Raw genomic sequence first — 6,000 nt, 5'->3', positions numbered from 1 at the left:
TACTGGCATTTTTTTTCCCTTTCCTTTCCTTTTGCTGTTTCTTCTATTTTGTGGCTCTACACAATATCTTTGACCAAAAAGGAGTGAGAAGGTGAGGGCAGCGTTTTTAGAAGTATTTTTTATAGTTATTTTTTAAAATATTTTTTATTTAAAAAAATATATTAATAATATATTTTTAATTTTTAAAAATTATTTTTAAAAACAACGTATTAAAATAATTTGAAAACTCAAAAATATATTAATTAAAAATAAAAAATGAAAAACTCAAAAATATATTAATTTAAAGTAAAAAATTTAAATTTTTTTAAAAACTTTTTTAAAATGCAATGCAAAATACGTCATTATAATTAAACGCTTCTCTCCCACACACACAATGCAAAATACGCCATTATAATTAAACGCTTCTCTCCCACACTCAACAGAAATTGGTATCTTCTGGTTTCTTGAAACATTTATGGTTAAACCATAGCTTGCACAATACGGGCATTAATGACATGGAGAAAATACTTATGGGTCAAGAGTTTCATTGACCTGCTCTTGATTGCTGAAACAATAATTATAAAAACATCTGTCTACAAAAGTCTGTGGGTGCAGCAAATCTCTCTCTTCTTATTATTGCTGCGGTGTTTTTTTTATACTACATATGTATTTCACTAACTGCAGTTTTAGTTCCTAAAACAATAAATCCTTCCTTCCTCTCTCTTTCAGTTTCCTCTATGGATCCTTGATAACTAAACAAAACAAGACAAATATGGTAACATCTAAAGTTGAGAATAAACCATTCACATTAAGTTAAGGTTCAACTATTTTGGTCGAAGCTTAAATTTAACTCTTCAATTAAACCATTAGCAGTGGTCAGAAAGTCATGATCTGACCAATAAATAAATAAAAGAGGCAAGGTGGGTTTTTTTAAGAGAGCTTTCTTCTTGTATTTACTTCTGTGCACCGATAGAAATGCTTTAAAAGATTTAAATTATAACTAATCCAGTTAAATTATTAATAATTAGCATATATAGATTGTTTATATCTTATGGTTGAACGGAACAAAAAATAATAACATCTAATTCAGAAGTGAATAATCGGAGGGGGTTGGTGGGTACGTATATATGCTTTGTTTTACTGGGGATAACATGGGGATAACTTATGGGTTTAGCCTTGAACAACTTGATATAACAATTTATTGGCTTTTAGAGTAGTTTTTCAAGTAATACAAATTAAGGGAGTTGAGGGTAATTTTTAGAGAGGATTGATTACAGTGGCCAGAGCATAATACACATCAAGCTTTGGCAACTTGGATTAGACAATTTTAATCCCAGGTATTTATTGCTGATCATTCGTTTTTTTTTTCCCCATTCAATTGATCTTGCAACTTGTTTCTTCCAATTTTGGACAATTCATGTGCTGTTAAAAACACTCTGGGAGTTATAAAGCCATTGATTATTGTTACGTACTGAGTTAGTACACATACTGAGAAAAATTAATGCAGCTGCCTGAGCTGGGAGCCTCAGAAGAAGGTCACAGTTCCGGCCAAATGTTTCATTTGAATTGTTCAACAAAATGAGGACTTTCAGGTGCTTAAAAATGCAAAATTTCTGAGAGATTGATGAATGATTGAGCAGGATGGGTGCTTGATTTTACCCGTATCAGCAATATAAGTGGCAGAGACCATCAAATACCAGAAGCTATACAAGAGACAGGTTCTGATGAGAATAAACCCTAACCCTGCTAGCCCTTCTATACATGTACAGGCTACCAAAGCAATTAATAGGTTCTGCTGGACTGCAACTGGCCACCACTCTAGGCTCTAGCACAAAGCGATATGAACATGTCAACTTGGGATGCTAACCTCGTGGCCCCATGCTGCTACAGCTTAACCTAAAATCGTTAGGTAGCCGCTAGCTAGACCCAGCTGAAATATATACAAAGCAATCACGGACGCTAATTTATTTTCCTGATTTGGGATAACTGTAAGTGTATACTGTATATAAATCAGGAAATAAAAAGAGAAGGGAACGAGGGCAGTTGAACCCTCTTTTTCTTTTTTTGTTTCTATTTCTATGTACATAATTGGCTCCTCCTCCTAATTTTGTTGGTGTGCTAGTAATTTGAAGTTGTGTTAGTAGCGATACTTTTAGCTAGCCATGTCCCCTCAAAGCCAGCTGCTTTCATTACCCCTATATATATTCCGATGATGAAAGCAACAGCCATTTATTGTTTTCCCTTATTTTCTTTAGCTGTTTAGACTCACAAAGCATACATCTTGCAAATTAATAGTGGCACAGATCCTTGAGGTCACTTGTCTTTTAACGATCTACTGTTGTTTTCTTATATTTTTACGATATTGGGATTTGGATGCTTACGTTAAATCATGTCTTAATTTTACGATTAAAAAAAAAATTAATAGAAATTCAATGGGTCCTTTAATTAAGTGATTGAGGTGTGCGTTTTTTGAATTCATTAGCGGGTATATTAAAAGGCACATATTTTGTTGAGTTAATAAAAAAAAAAAACACGACTCCTTAGCCTATCATCAAATATGTACGAGTATGAACATGTACTATCAACAAACGTTACTTATTTTAGCCAAAGAAAATAAAAACAAAATGTTACCAAATATATATATATATATATAAATATGTCGAATAATGTTAACAAATATATATATATATATATATTTGTTAACATTTTTCGACATATTTAGCTAATTATTGAAGAGCACGCCCGCATTACTGATGAGAAAAATATAAAAGGTACTATTTAGGGTTTATGTACACCGAAACTTAACAACCTTTATTAATACTTTACTTATGTTCCAAAAACATGATCTATTTTTGACCTTTCAAGTTCCAATAGAATACAATTTTGACGGTCTTTCTTAATTGATTTGTTTAAGAAGACATAAGGTTTACAAAATTTTATTTTATCCTTTAATAAATTATTTTATTAATTTACCAACTAATATTATATCTTAAGAAGAGAAGATATTTTGGAACGAGAGATGATGAAATTCAAAGAATTATGGTACACAAAGGGTAAATGATAATAAAAAAGGTTAATGAGGGCTTTTAATAACTATTTGAAAATGTGGTTATTTTTTAAAATGTTTTGTATACTGAAATATATTAAATTAATTTTTTTATTTTTTAAAAATTATTTTTAAAATCAACACATCAAAATAATCTATTTCAAACATGTTCTCAACTGTAAAAAAAAAAAAAACCGGTACTGCCATGTGCTAGAATAGCAGTAAGAGTACCTAACCAGAAAGAAGTGTCATAAACTATTTACATAATTAAAGGAACTCGATGAATTATTAGATTATTACCCTTAATTATTTCAGCAATTCCCAAAAAGATCAGTCAGACATTAATTACCAGTGATGGCATGGTATCAGCTGAATAAACGAACGTAGCAATACCCACCCTCTTTGTTTTTATATTTTAATTTTTTTTTAAAAGGTTATTTTTAGATTGTTTTAAATTATTGATATTAAAAATAAATTTTTCAAATTATAAATAACAGTTTGAAAAAAAAAAAACTACCACAGTACTAACGGGATCTAAGCTGTCATGTGGCGCTGAGTTTTTAATCAAGAACCTCTCTTCTACATTTCAAATCATTAATTGAAACACTGCGCGACAACAATGAGCTAGAACCATAGAAATACCAACTGTTTAGCTACTGTAAATCTCTTTCACACCCAGAGGATCTTTGTCAACCTACAGTCCCGTACCTTTCTCGAATATATCTCGGGATCAAAAACACCACGGAGAGAGATGTGGAGGCATTAATAGTGTTAATTTAAATGTGCTTCTCTGTGATATATGTAGAGCCAGAACTACACTAAAAAAGTTGCATATAACTGTCAATATACTGAAACATGAGAGATTGCATGCAAAGACATGGTAACATAGGCAGCAAAAGCAGCCGGCTATAAGAGAGTAGACTCAGCGTATTATCCATGCAATATCAAGTGTGGGAATGTTTAAAGCTGCTGCATGGCTTTATTTCTTATCAATTTATAGCCTTATTTAATTTGTCTTGTTGCTGCAGAATCTGATAATTACATCCCTTTAAGCAGCTTTAGTAAGTTTTCTATCACTAACTCCGATCCTCCGTCGAGGCGTCTTAATTACTCGTTACCTTTACACATTTTGCCACTCTCTACCTCTTCCCTTTTCTGTTTTGCACTGAAATGTTACAATACTTGCTAGTGTCCTATTCGTTACTCATTAATGCATACCTCGAAAAAGGCCAAAACAGCGGCCATGGGCGCCTATTTTTGGCTTTTAGCATGAGAAGTTGTGAAATATTACTATTTTGTTTTGTCGCGGATTTAAAACACCTTTTTTTAATTTATGTTGTGCTTTCTAAATTTTAATTTTACTGTTCTATTTTAAAAAATATATATATCACCAGTGGTTGGTTACTTATGAATGCTAGTGGCTAGCCTGGTAATTAAACTAACTGAACCAACTAATTAACATCTTTAATGTTCTTACTATATGAATTATACTTCAGGTATATTAATTTTGTCTTTTTTTTGGGTTGTTCCATGGAAGATGAAATGCCTCTAGGAGAAATCTGAATTAATAAATTTAAAAAATTCATTAATAAAAGTTTTATTTAAATAGTACAGTAATCATTAATCATGACACTAAATAAATTTAAGTTTAGAGAGTAAAAATATAAAAAATTGAGCAAGTTTTTTTTGCAATGAACAACTTATAACCCTTAAACCAAATTTTTGATTGAAAAATTACTCATGAATAATTCATGAGAATTAGCTATTTTAAAAGAGATATATTGAAAGGTATTTAAAGAACCTATCATAACCAAATCCAAATATATTTGCTTATAAATCTATAGTTTGAAACTTGATATGTTTATGGTATACACAAGACTGAATATTTCACTTACAATTAGTCTAGTGAGTCAATTTTAATTCACATAATAAAATTAATACTAAAACCCAATACTTAGTTGTTTTAAAGGTATTTTTATTTTTGTAATATTAAATATATGTTGAATGTGTACACAAATATATATATATATATATATATATATATATGATAGGTGAATTGTTTATAAGAAGTTCACATCGAGTTACTTAATGATATTTGCAAGAGAAGTGACAAGGGAAAATTAAATATATCTCCATATCAAGTTTGTGTTATACCATGATCGTTAAATTCTTATCAATCTCAACAAACATTTCACTTTTCATTTTCGATGAAAGTATAATGAAACAAATGATTGAGAGGTTAGAATTCTGTAAAAGACAAATGAGCTTGATAATGTCATCGAATTAGTCAGCAAGGGAAGAATTGTCCGGTGGGTTTCCTCCTCCTTTTTTAAAGGAATCCAAGCCCTGGATTCTCATAAAAGGGGGTGGATTGGGATAAAAGCCAACCACTTTTAATGTTGTATAAAATTTCGAAGAAGCCCATAAACAAGGACTGTTTTGTGAATTGAAGAGCTAAAAGAAAACAGAGAACAAGCATCTCTTGAAGGGACCAATGGAAACATCTCCTGAGCTTACTAAACGAACCTCAAGATGAAAACGACCCTTCACTCCATCAAAATGAAAGTGGGTTCTCAGTTCAGATCACGCCATTGATCAAGTGACGATACCCTATTCTTATAGGGATTCTATGGTCCGTCCGCACGGGTTTTTTCTTTCCTTATTGGTCTTGTTTACTTCTGTCGTTTCTTGATCTTGATATAGCTAGCTAAAGACACCTTTATCACTCTCTCAAATATATGTACGGCCATATATTTTATATCTATATAGATTTGTTTCTATCAAGTTTGATGCATGAAAGGATTGTCTTTTGAGAAACATTTGAGATGCATATGAATGAGATATATAATTATGATGTTGAGAAATGTAATTTTTCCAGGTAATATAAATATGTATTCTGGTAAATAAAGATGTTGGTTTTATTTTCTATTTTTTAAATTCGAATCTTGAAAGCAGAAATTTATTCTCATAGGGAA

This window comes from Populus euphratica, unplaced genomic scaffold (genome assembly GCF_000495115.2).
Source record: "Populus euphratica unplaced genomic scaffold, PopEup_1.0 scaffold5.1, whole genome shotgun sequence".
Taxonomy (NCBI): Eukaryota; Viridiplantae; Streptophyta; class Magnoliopsida; order Malpighiales; family Salicaceae; genus Populus; species Populus euphratica.
This window is presented reverse-complemented; position numbering follows the sequence as displayed.